This window comes from Bombus pascuorum, chromosome 10, assembly GCF_905332965.1.
Source record: "Bombus pascuorum chromosome 10, iyBomPasc1.1, whole genome shotgun sequence".
Classification (NCBI taxonomy): domain Eukaryota; kingdom Metazoa; phylum Arthropoda; class Insecta; order Hymenoptera; family Apidae; genus Bombus; species Bombus pascuorum.
In genome coordinates, this window is record NC_083497.1 from 13,787,784 (window position 1) to 13,800,091 (window position 12,308).

General features: G+C 43.7%; 1 protein-coding gene across 1 annotated transcript in view; it reads right to left on the reverse strand.

The window, feature by feature from the left end:
- The window catches only part of LOC132911091 (optineurin-like), a 428,401-nt gene that overhangs the window by 400,516 nt on the left and 15,577 nt on the right, over positions 1-12,308 (reverse strand). The window lies entirely within an intron of this gene.

A 12,308-nucleotide genomic window follows, 5' to 3' on the forward strand; every position in this document is an offset into this window, starting at 1 on the left:
TCTTCTTCTTCTTCTTCTTCTGTGCGGGCCGCGCGAGCGCGAGCGAGCACATTTTCACGAAATCCGCCGTCCCATCGTTTTTTCCATGGCCGACGAGTCCAGCCGATGAAAGTTATCGGATGACCATGTTCATCCCGATGCCTCGCATCTCTGCTCGAACCGAGGCTGATTTGTTGTCCGTTTAATTGAATTATTTTAATGGGCCCCTCGGGGTCTTTTGATGGACGACTTCGGCCCAGCAGCCTCCACCTCCGCTTCCTTTCTTTCTCTCTTCCGTTTCGATCTGTTCGAGGGTTTTGACGGTGATCTATGCATCGCTACGCAGACCAGGTCGCGTTTCTTTCTTGCTGGGACGAGTCCAATAGGAAGGATTTTGCGAAGGTGTACAACGCTCTGACGGATCGTAGGTAGGTAGGTCTCGACTATCTACGACTATCTTCTCTTTGTTTCAAGGAAGAGAAATTATAGCTGACTACAACTTCGTGCTTTGGTTGTTTAGTTCTAGCTCTACGACGTAGTAACGACGAAATTCAATGCCGTTGAGATAAATAAAACTGTATTAATAAAACACCGAATCGAAATACGATAATAATAAGGAAAAAAAAAGAAGAAAAGATAAAAATAAGGTCCATAATAGCGAAGTGAAAAGCAGGAAAGGCAGGACGATGCTTTCAACGTCAAAACCTCGCACAATTTAGCCAAGGAAGCCGTTCGAAATCACGGGGCAACGACGATAATGTTCGAACAGTGAAATATCAACACGTCGGGACGGGCGATTTAAATGGAAACGCAGGGTCATTTAAAGTCGTCTCTGATTGTCCCGTTCTCGAGATCGTGGTATATTTAAAACGAGTTTCTGATGAGTCGTAGCCAGGCATCGCTTCGGAATGGTCGTCACGCGAATCGTAACAAGCGAGAAGAAACGAACGAGCCGAGAAAAGGAGAAAAGGATAAGCAGAGTATTCGTGATCGAGACAGGCCTCCCGCAGGCGTGAAATAGCCGAGTGTTTGCACGAAATTATCATTCCTGTCACAATACGTCGTCCGTAGAGAAACAGTACGTCTTGACTCAATTAGCTTTACCGGATTCGAAAAAGAGACGTATCAGCGACCGGAAGAGGCTCTTGGGCGAGCGGGCGGTTAGAGGGGGCAGGAGGGATCGGCAAACATTGAAACATTAGCTATGCTCCGCTCGAATACGTTTCTGCCTTTTTAAACGTATTTCTTCCTGGTACACGTTTCACGATGAGTTTCTTAAGCACATTTTTACAGCTTCGTTTTTACCTCGTTTTTACCTCGTTTTTACCTCATTTTAAACGCGTATAGTCGTTTGCTAAATTTACGTCGAACAATGCGATACTTTATACCGGCGATATGGAATTTTGCCCATTAAAACGTACAACACCTGGCAGATCTATCGGAAGGACGACAATGTACTCGTATATCTTGCAGTTATCGATCAATCAAGGAAAAAGGAGAGGTAGGTGCATTCAACGGGATACGTACAAGGTACCATTTAATATTCGATTTTTTCACAATGCCTGCGACCTTGTACGAAACACATCGGAGATCCATTGAACAGGCAGCGCGATAAAATTCGAATCAGATCGTCGTAAAGTATGAAATACGTGTAAAACGTATCGCTTTCACTTGGTCAGCGAGACTTTGATTTTTCTATAGTCCGTCCGTGGTTCGTGCAGAATTTTGCGATTGTGCAACAGGCTTTAAGCCTGATCGGAGAGGCGCACGGCGCGGGCGTACAAGATTGCAGACGGTGCATCCTGTTCGCTTTATGCTTCTGCTGGAAGCTGCTCTCACCTCCTGGGGCAAAAGTCGTGAGCTGAATGTCACGGTGATTGAATACGACCCGTTGATGCGCGCTTTCCGAGACGAGCGTTACACGCCTCTCCACCTCCGCCTCCATCTCCGTGTCTCCCGTCTTACCTGGATTTAGGAATATTTTTACAATGTCTACAGCTCCATTTTTGTCCAGGTTTCCTCTTTTACCTCCACGTAACATGCGCCTCTGAATAATTTATCAGTCGAAACATTACTGCTAAGTATCCTCTTCCTCCTCCTCTTCCATCTTCGAGGCACCGAGTCCGTGTTTTACGACCACTTTACGGCCACTTTGTACTTTTGCCTCGCGATCGGTGATCCACGCTCTGCCCGAGGTAAATACGCGAACCGTTTCTTCCAACGAAATTGAATTAAACGTCGAACGATTCCCTACAGGCGTTTAGGTTTCCGGTTAGGAAGCAACGTTTAAATGGCATTGGTTATCTAGATACCGAATGTTAGAAAATACAAGAACCGTAAAAAAATTGTTAACACCAGAACCAACGGGAATACGAATTTTCAAATTCCAAAAACTAAATGAAGCGCACAACGCGTTAGACGCGTGAAACGGCGGATTAGGCAGATTTATCGGCATCCCCTTAACCTCGAACGATTGGCACACGATGGCCGGCGTTAATTCGACTCGCGTAAGTCCGTTGCTATGGCACGAGAGCGTTTCCACATACTTAAGAACAAGTTATGAGCATGTGCGAAGTGGTAAGGTAGCGGGCAGAAGCTTCCCATGCAGCTCTCACCTCCGCGGGCGGAAAGTGAACTTCGCGTTGCAGCCGACGTGACCGCGATCCGTTTTGGGGGGAAAGGTCGGTGAAAAACGACTCGACGATCGCTACTATAATAGCACCAATGCCACGAGCCGCTTTCACTCCGCCAGAGACGCAGTTTCTTCGAACGCGGAAACGTTACTGCGACGCGGCCGACCTTGCGTGCTCGAAGTTCGCAAGGTTCGTCGTTCAGGCCTCGTAAATTGATTATCGACTCGCTGTGTCCACTTCGGAGAATGATCGTTACTTCTTTCTTTCAGTTGCAAATATCGCGACTCTCTTTGAAATGCACCTGTATCTACACGAACATATTCCGAGTTTTGCATTTCATACCTTCGGTAAATGAGATACGAACGGATTAGTACTTTCTAATGGAAAATTTGACGGGAAATGGAAAGAAATTATTACGTCTTTATCCCTATCGTAAGATAGTTGAATGTGAGCGATTTTCTCTCGTAGAGAAGCAAAATTATTCGACCATTGGAACAGCGCGTGTCACGAATCCAGCTCGAATAATCAAAGTGTTATCGGTATCGAGAACGCGAGGACTACGGTATCTCCCATTTGTTTCTGAATGATCTCTTCCACGATCACGATTCATCGGCAACTAAACCGAACGAGACTGGGATGCCAGAAATCCGAGTAATCCGAGAAATAGCTCGTCAATCCCTTCATCGAACATAACCACCGCGTTTACTCGGTAATCGTAGGTCGTTAACAGCAAAAACGAACAGGTCTACGCCGACTCGGAACAGCAGGTATTAATGGAATACGGTAGGTCGTAGTTTCACGCAATCGGGGCTACCCGTGTAACGCTTGGTTATTAAATATAAACGTCAAGACAGCAGGGCATCAATATTGCAAGGGAATCAGCTAAGAGAGGAAAAGAGAGAGAGAGGAAAAGAAAGAGAGAGGAAAGGAAAGAGAGACGAGTTACGTGAGAAAGCGAGCGTCGTTTTGTAGTAGCAAAAGGTGAACGCTTAACTGCTCTAAAGGTTATTACTACAGTACCATCGTCGCGTCAAAGAAACGGTGAGAGGGAAGAAGGACGGAAAGAAAAGCAGCACTGTAGTTTCTGTTTGTCTTGACCGCACGCGAGGGTTGCGGCTAATCGTATTACGTGTCCAAGATCCTATCGATTTGAAAATCGTCCGACACGATCAATGCCGCTCGATATAATTGCCTCGTATCCAACGATTACGCGATGTACTTCGTTAATTGCTTTATTAAGCCAGAAGTATAGATTATCGCGGATAAAACAAGATTGTGGGAATTGCATAGATTACTGAGAGGTAAGAGAATGGATATCGTGACTTATTCTGTCGGAGATTCGTATTACGCGTTATAAATGTATTAATCAACACGTTTCCTTGTGGATACGTTAACGAATATTTCGATATGGACGGCATATATTTTTAATGAAATTAAACGTTCATCGAATGGGCTAATTAAAAACGGCGATCAGTAACACCTACACCGAACCTTTCTCCGAGTATCTGTAACAACGCGTAAGCTCTCGCTAGCACGTAGCGCGTATATTAACCAACGAAAATCGAAATAAATGACAACGCCAACAATCGTTTTCCGCGTAGAATCGTTCGTCCGGTGCACATTTTACGTGCCACCAAATTGAACGATAGCTCGGATGCCACAGTGGAGGGTGCAACGAACTCGGATTTTCAACTTCTAGAAAGACATAACTTTTGAAACGTGACGGTATTCAAGGGAGAACGAACGAACGAACGAACCGAGGGCTAAGGAAAAAAAATCCAAATAGGATTATAGAAAGGGAGAAGAAAGAGAGAGGCAACCGTGGGTGTGGATACCGTCTTAAATAGTGCCAGAAGGCAGAGTACTTAAAGGTTACTACCGCATCATCGTCACGTCAAACTAACAGGGAGATTAATACCCCATAGTTGAACGCCAGTTACATTGCCCGTTACACCACGGCTGTGTTATTAATAATCACAATTGATGTGAACCGTATTATTAATGATCGCAATGATAATAGTGCAACGTATGACACGCGATCAATTATCAATTACAATTATGGTTATACGGATTCAAACTGCCTTATTGTGATCAACAACGGGAATACTTTCCTTTGAAATTTTATTAATCGCGATTAAATTGGCCTTATATGTAAAACGATATGTAATATAATCGCGGAACGTTGTACATGAACGTGACCGCTTGTATATATACGAATGGAATGAAATATAATTATGGAAAGTAATAGTTGTCGTCTCGATACAGCTGTTTGATCGATGGTTGATTTCTATAATATCGATTACGATGAAGGGTAATTAATATTGTTGAATAAAAGCCATTTATGACAGAGTCACTTAGCGAAGGATTCATACACGTATGGGTAAAAGTACGATACGTTATGTTGTATATTGTATATTAATGTTGTGTTGTATATTAAAATATCGAGCGATCAACTGATTTTCTTTAATATTAGATGTAATTGTTTTAAACATAACGTTTTAACTTTTCTCCGTTTCTCGTTCAAAGCTAGATCTCGATCCGTTCGATCGTAAAACACTTTACAAGTTTTTACGTTTTCTTTTACTTCAATACCTTACGATAAATAACGAGAAGAAAATTACAAGTGTAATAATTCGCTACTGACATCAGAACGGTATTATTTATAATTGTTAATTATCTAAGTAAACGTACGTTTCGCGAAATTGCTTTCGTGACTAATTACAGAGCCCCTTTTGCGAAAGCAGCGGCAATATTTTCCATCCACGCCGCGTGGAATTGTAAAAATGACCGCAACTCTTGCAGCAACGTTTGCGTTTGTGATTAATTCCCGCCTGAGCCACCTATTAATAACGAAACAGGTGATTGTATACACAAATACAGAAACTGGTAGCTCTACCTTGACGAACGAATTAATTATTCGATCTATGAAATTAATCGCCACAACTACCAAGTGTAAAAAACTGATCCGTGATTAAAGGAGCATGGGAAAGGTAACGAGTTAAGGGGAAATTAATGAAATATTATTTATTTACCGGTCGCATGTATTTTGCGCGCTGATTCTGGTTCTCAACGAATGGCTAGTTACTGCGATAGAAAATTGAATCTAATTAATCAGGATAACCCAAATAATAGGATTTACTTACGCCAACTGTTTAGAATAAAAGTGAAATCTTTATATCCTCGACTATAATATCAGAAAAAGCAAACGCTTAATTAACTAGATATTACATTTCTTAACCTATTGCATCCGAGAACCAATCAACATTATCACGGACAAGCTGTGTACCACGGTATCCGTTTGCGGCTGTGAAAGTTATTTAATTAAATCCTTCATTTGCATGAACCGATTACAATAGAAATCGAGCCTGACAGCGTGAACGCAACAGTAAAATATCTCTTTTTCCTCGTGCAGGTGTTCTGCATCTGTTGAGCAATCGCGGAAAGCGTTCCTTGTCAATTAGAAAGACCATAATATCAGTATTTCTCGTTAGAAGTCTACGGAGTTAATTCGCGTGAGAACGTACTATTAATAATGAGTCTGGTAGCTGCGCCTCGTTAAGTGGAGTTAATAGCTAAATCAACCCGCAAATCAAGAAACGATCCGAACGGTCGAAAGGTAACTGAAAACAGAACTAGCTGGATATGGATGCTGCAGCTATCGCTTTGGACGCCAACATGCAGGAAGAAACGTATAAAGGTTACGGTTGCATAGTTAATTAATTTAGGGAACGTTTCGTCGACTGTTGTAATGGCAATTGTCACTCGGATAATAGCCTTGTCACGAACTTTCAATGAAGATATCGCGTCCCTCGATATTATATTGCACGGCATTCGCTCGAAATGAAAACGACTTGTAGTAAAATATTTTGTTTGTAACGATCCTGTGTACGTACATTGCACGCAGATAACTTTTTGAAGCAATTTAAGAGATAGAAATAAATCCAGATTTATGTGACTAGTCGACACGAACTATTATTTTGGAAAGTAAACACCAGTGGGCGAAAGTGAAAGCGAAGTTTTGATGGCTTGTGCTGAAAGAATGCGAAAAAATTCCCTCCTACTAACAGCATCCACCGCATGTACCCATAATCCTAATCTGCGTGAGAACAGGCCATTAAGAAGAAACACGGTAGTCCTATTTTACCAGACGAAATTAATGGTTGAATTAACCTGTAAGTCACGAATAAACATACGCGTAAAAATGGCAAGTATGCGATGTTTAATTAAATCTTGTTAATTAATTTACGATTATGATATCTTGCTGCTGACAAGAATTATACCATAGGTACGTGTACGTCAGCATTATGGAAATATCAAATTCTTTTTTATATTTATTATTACAGTATGTCCTATAAGCCAGCAGCGTTATCTTTCCAAGATCAAATTAAAAAAATCCTCCTAAGCGTAATCAAATGTTATTGTTTCCTTTCTTATTACAACCTCGGGCAAATTTCTCTCGAATCAAGTATCCTTCCCCTTGTCGCATCCACCCAACTACCCAATAAACCTAGAAATCCATAAACGAAGAAGATCCAGGTCGATGAATGAGAAAGGAAGGAATGGAAGAGCCGTGGGTGCGGATATCAGGTCGAAGAGTAGCAGAAGGAGAAGTAACCTAAAGGTTACTACCGCATCATCGCCACGTCAAACTACCAGCTAGATTAGTCCCCCTTGGGCGAACACGAGGTATGTTTTGCTCGACCGCGTCTCCGTCTCTGTCAGGCTTGCTCTCGGTACACGACGTAGTAACTGACTACATCGCCAGCCGGTAGGTTGGTAGGTAGGTAGGTCGGTTGGTCGCTCGGTAAGTATATTAAACGATCCAGTCCCCCCCGCCTGTCCCCTTCTGCAAGTCTCTTTCTCGATCTCTGGCCTCTCTTTCTCCCTCGGTGCACCGCGAGTCGCCGCTTCTAGGATCTGTGGGAGCGCCTTTCACCTAATTGTTGGCACAATATGTGAAGACCGAGCCACCACGGTTCCCATCGACTTCTGGAGATGATTCCCCGGCTCGTGGCGCCTGGGTTAGGTTTACGGCGGAGGTCGATCATAGAAAACTGGCGATATCGCAAGATTTTTTTCAGGCTGATACGAGCATCGTGCTAATTAAGGGAGACAGGCGTAGGGAGAGCTGTTGGGAAGATAGGCGATCCGACTGAAAAGAGACTCGTCGGCTCTTACGGTGATACGTAGAAGCGTTCTTGATAGAAACGAGCGGATGAAACGTTTACCGCCGACTAAAGCGTAAAGCTTGTGCCAAAGAGATCGACATGAAAAAAGTTTGAACCGTGTTATAAAATTTCTATGAAAAATTCGTTCTCTCTTCGAAATAATGAAATCACGAGGCAAAGAAAAAGAGTTGAAGTTAAAAATCGTTTAATGATACAGAAAGTACAGATCTTGATAGAATTCAAGTATGAATGCACTCTAATGTTAATTTAATTATTATCTCGATATATAATTTCCTGCTATCAATCAAACGCGGCGAACAGAACGAAGCAAACAGCACAGAGAATTTGCAAAATCTTTTAACTACATAGTAAAGTGCACGCGTGAAAAATCTATATTATTCAAACAGCATAACTCGGTAATAAATTAAACCGAATCGGTATAGAGAGTAAAAAGGAATTAAACGGATTAAAAAATTGACTATAATTAATAATTGTGAGCTATCAATTTATCCAGCTGCCAAGAACGAACAGTATTTGAGATTTGTACGATTCTACGTTCCAGGTTTTCTCCACCTTCGCGTTGTTGGTACATCGTTTCGTGATACTGTTTCAACCACACGCGATAATCACTGTATCCGTACCTATGCTACGTTGTAAACGTTACTCTATGATGCAGTTAAAATTACATAGTATAGTATTGCAGCACGCATACGTAATTGCGTTCCACTTACTTCTTTCTCCTCCAGAAGGGAGATCTTTCGTAAAAATTACAAGCTCGTCGATAACCACATCTAATCGCCTGCATTCTGCCACTCGCATCGTTTCTCGTTTCAACTTCTCAATTCATAAACCTCACGCACCGCCGTTAAGCATCGTCACCTCGGAATGGAACGAAGCGGACGGGAAACACATATGCGTGGTGAGCATCGAGAAGACTGTCTCGCGAGGAGTCCAGCGGCTCTTCCGCCGTCTTCCTTCGACGATTCGCCACGATCTATAAATTACGAGACAAGAGCCACCTCCGCCGACGCGAGCGGGCCCTCGTTGTGACTCACCAGTCACAACTCGCACGGGACGACGAGAGAGTGAAAGAGCTACGAAGAGGAACGGACATTGTGTCCGCGGACGGAGGCCAGGGAAGAAAAGAAGGAGACAAAGCCAAAAGACGAACGAAGAGAACGCGAGACGAGGAACGAAGGGACGAACGAAGAGAGGGAAGAGACATCGAGAGTTGAAAGACGCAGAATGAGGAGAAGAGGTTAGAAAGGGAGGAAGAAAGAGGAGCAAAGACGCTGGCTGCCGGTCCGAGCTTTAACAATAACGATTATTTACGCCCGCGGAACATTGACGTTGACGTTTAACGTCCCTCTCCTACCGTGAAAGCAACGCTTGTCCGATCGGTACGACCTACGGTTCACCGAGGAATTATTGCCGCTTTTAGAGAAATTAATTCTACGTGCTGGATCGGGACCTTCTTACGACTCCGCTTCGTTGGCAATAATTCAGCAATGACTTTATAGTTGCGAGCTCGTAATTGAAATTCTGGGAGGTGCAGCGTCCATTTAATGCGCGAGGCCCGGCCGAGGGTGATTTACGCGTCGTCTCGCGGAAAATTGCACCGGAATCCGGTGACGAGACACGCGAGATGCTCGAACGATGCTTACGGTTTGAACGGCTACAATTATGGAACGATTGGGCGGCTTCGCGTTTGCCGTTGACGCAGCTTGTTGCGTTGGTTTCACGTTGTGGTTGCTTTACGGACTATTTCGTTCGGAGTGGAACTTTGTTATCGCGCCTCGGCAAGAGTGTCAACCCTTTTAAAGCGGATCGTTTTTTATGTCATACCGCAAACTGGGTGAACAGTGACCGGTATGAGATTTTATACTATTAACGAGATTTTTGTGAACTTTATTTTCGTTGGTAATTACTACCTACAAATATATGCAACGATATACCGATATACGAGGATATGATGATTGCGCAATCGCAGGTTTTTTATATCGGCGGATCGAGGAGTGGCAATCATTTAATTCTTGTCATTGAACGTTCGATAATTATAGGTATGTGCCGCGTGTAACAATATTTATTGCAATATTTCGAGGAATATTAATTTAAAGACACAACACCTTATTCTCTCACGCACCGTGGAAAATAATAACCGGAGATCTCGCGATATTATTTTAAATCAGAGATATGCAAAATAAAGAAGAATAAAATATTAACCATATTGCAGACAATTTAAATAATTTATCGATATAATCTAGCTGAAAAATGCAAGGTATTCAAATGGCACGTTTCATACGTTATCGTTCAGAGCAATTTTATTGTACCTTGTAAACCTTTCCTGGTACCTATTAGTTAGAAAACCCAGCAATCGCCTCGACATCCACTGCTTCTTAAGAATTTAATCGCCAGAAGGTAAAGTAGCTTCAGCCTGTCGGCTACAGCCGTTAATTACATTTACGAAATCAATCGGGACGCAGTTGTAATCTCCGTCTAGATATGGTTGTTGCTACCAAGCAGTGAATGACCGTGATGTTTTATGCAAATTATAGCCGCGGAAACGCGAGCCAAACCGGGCCAGCAGATTTCTCGACTCACGTTTCTCCGTAAACATATTACACGAGTCCTTTCGCAGCCTATTCTCTATCTTTCACCTTCTCGTCCTTTCTCTCTGTCAACCCGCCCACGCTGATAACTTGGGAATGTTTGAAGCGAATCGAACCTGGTCTCTTCAAGAGTGATCGTTGCGCTCTCGAATGTCGGAGCGAACGTATCCGCGATATTGGCTAATTTATTCACATTCTAAAAGCTTTTGCATGCATTGATATTTTTTCAAAATTCCTTCACATAGACGTCTGTGCGAAATCGTTTACTACGTACATTTCAGAATTCTGGTTTGATAGACTTTATTTTTAAATAGCGCGCGCAAAGCTTCGTAATAGCCCAAACGAATAACTAACTAATAGCCTAAAACTATATAAAATAAAACTTTTTTGAGATTTGAAACGTAGTTGAAAATGCAACTATTGGAATTTTAAGACTACTCCTGTAAAGGACAAAAATTTTGGCTGACGTCGTGCAAAAATAGGAAAGATAACCAAAAATACCAAATCGATTTACGAGTCACAGTTTCTAGGGATTAATCGATCTCCACCCCTGGCACGAGGTGTCTTCAACGAGGCATCTTGTGGTTCGAAGAACGCAAACGATTCAGCGGCGAGGCGGCCCAGATGCAGCGTTATCGAGGGACGTGATCTAGCCTCGTCATCGGGGAATGTGGGAGTGTCGCAAAGGGATCATCCGCGTCTCTGAACGGAGAAAAAGATCGGTGACAGCCGGTCGACGTGGAGGTGTCACGAAGGGGCGTGGAGGTTCGTCACACGCTGCCTGTCGCTCGATCCCTGGCTCTGCTTCCACTCGATCTTCCCCTCTTTTCTCGTTATTCGATGCTGCACGGGAGGTAATTCAATTATCATATCGAGAGATTAGCTCGAAAGAGGTGGACACGCGTCGTTCGTCGCTCTCGAGCACTTTGGTGACACGATGCCGATAAGAGGTGAAATTTATCGGTGGACCGAATTTTAGAGGTTTCGTGGAAACGTTAATAGTTTGATTTGTAGAAATTGTTCCTGAAAGTCGAAGATTTTCACGATTGTTCGACGTGGAAAAACGTGACACAGGGACCGAAGAGTTTCTAAAGTTCGATTTTCCTCGTTTTGGAATCCTCATTCTTCGGTGCTCGTGTCGTTCTTTTTAGCAAACTATATTTTCGAACTTTTTTCATCGAGGAAGCCCATTTATTACCAAACCTTCTCGGTACCAGAAACAACCAAGAAGACGCATTGCTCGAACGTAGAATCCGCGACGCTACCCCTTCGGATTCGGAAACGAACGCCCCCGAAATGGTCCCCTGCGTTCTAGCGGATCAAGTCCGTGGCGCATCAACGTCATCGACAGGAACACGAAACAAAAGGGAAGAAATAGTAGAAGAAAAACACTTGGTAGGTATGACTCAGAGGTATTTGAGTTTCCAGTCGAGTGTTTCGGCGCGATCGTTCTCGTTTCGAGCGTCGTCCCGGCTCCAGCTACGGTTTTGTGGCTGCTCATTGGCCCCCGTGGGGGTACCGGGCCAACCGCGTCCCATTATCCCATGCTAATTCCCTGGCTACGGCTGTCATTGCCTCGAGGCGAGGACTGACAAGTAACACCTCTTGGCTCGTGTTCCTCTCGACCGTAGGAGTGTCTCCTCTCTTGCTTGCCCCTCCAGCTCGACCTTTTTCCCTCCAGTCATTGGTCCTCACCTGGAATCCTCTCTTTTTAACTCGTTCCCTTCGTCTCTATTTCTCCTAGCCGATCTGATCGACCGGCTCGTTTCTACGTCTGTCTCACGACTCATCTTCCCTTCTCTCTTCCTCTCAGAGTTCCGTCTTCGTCCCGTTCCTCGTCCTGTTCCTCTGTCTCTGCCAGGAGAGAGTCCTCCCGTGGGCATCATCCTCGCGGAGTGTACACTCCCGCCGAGACCGAA